The following is a 1,689-nucleotide window of genomic DNA, read 5'->3' on the forward strand; positions in this document are numbered from 1 at the left end:
TATTAATATTAACAATTCTAAATATTTTTCTGCAATTTAAATTCAAAAAACTTGAATTTTAATCGTTTAAAGGTTTGAGTTAATATAATTGAAAAAAAAGCGAACTATTTTTTTTTTCCTTTTTTTTTGTTGTTGCGGAAAACATAGTAGCATTGTTTCAACAAAGAGTGGCTTAAAATTTAATCTTTTAATGAAAAGTTTTGTTAATAACGAATCATTATATTCCAAAAATTAGTTCTAATTGTCAGATTGGTTTTTTTTACTTAAATAATATTAGTTTTTTGAGCTAATTTAAAGTGCCATATTACCAAGTGGTCTGGGTAATATGAGCACTTTTGCTACTTTTTTAAAACCTCTGTGTTTTTAAGAAAAAATTTCGAGTGCCAAAATATCTACGTGGATCATGAATATTGATCCTTAAAAATTGTTTATTCGCAAAAGTTTTGGATCCAGCATAATTATTTTTAAAAATATTTCAATTTTCGCTTAAGGTGCTCATATTACCCTAATCTACCCTAATAGAATTTTTCGATGTATTCATTTAATGTAATCATGTCGGAATCACCAAAATATTTTTAAGATTATTTATTTAAAAAAATTAAGATAACTTGTATCTTGATACTTTTTTATAGTACTTTGTTTTTCACAAAATATGTACGGTAGTGCGGGGCATATCATTGGGCATAACGCGACAGTTATGCCTGAGACTAAATACCTCACCAAAAAATAGTTTTTTTTCTAATTCTTGAATTAACAACTTTTAGTATTGTTTAATTTTTGAAAAAATGCATTAAAAAAACTATAATGCGTCATAAGTACACGAAAAACAAAATTCTCGCATTTTCTTAGGCGATACATTAACAAATGATTTATCTTGAATGATAACTCACTTTATTTATAAATAATTTTTTATTTATTTATAAATAATTTTTTAGACATTTTATACTCTTTTAGAGTCTGGTTTTCCAAAAATGGTAATGCATTTTAAATAGTTTTAGTAAAGTCTATTTTGTGGGGAAAAGTTAGACTTTAATTGACTATATTACTACCATTATATGATGGTGCTGCTTACAAAGTGATTTTAATTCAAAGAAATTGTTGTTTTTATACTTAGCTTCAATCTCTAATAATGTTTAATGTGAATAACGACGTTACAACATCGTTATTTACATTAAAATCTAACTACAGTTAGATACGTCGGCGCGATCATTGTTTTTATACATTGGGTATACTCTTGCAAGTTAAAGTATATCAGAAAATATTGCTCGATTTAAAGATTAGTTTTCCATATATGGAACAATGGTTTTGTGATGCTTTTTTGTTAGATATAGGATATTACTAAGATTTTCATCAAAGCCTTGAGATTTATTTTATTTAAAAAAAAAATATACTGCGTCAAATTAAAGAAAAGTTAAATCACTATCATACATTCTCATATATATATATATATATATATATATATATATATATATATATATATATATATATATATATATATATATATATATATGTATGTATGTATATATATGTATATATATATATATATATATATATATATATATATATATATATATATATATATATATATATATATATATATGTATGTATATATATGTATATATATATATATATATATATATATATATATATATATATATATATATATATATATATATATATATATATATA

The sequence above is a fragment of the Hydra vulgaris genome, chromosome 01 (genome assembly GCF_038396675.1).
Source record: "Hydra vulgaris chromosome 01, alternate assembly HydraT2T_AEP".
In the NCBI taxonomy this organism is placed as follows: Eukaryota; Metazoa; Cnidaria; class Hydrozoa; order Anthoathecata; family Hydridae; genus Hydra; species Hydra vulgaris.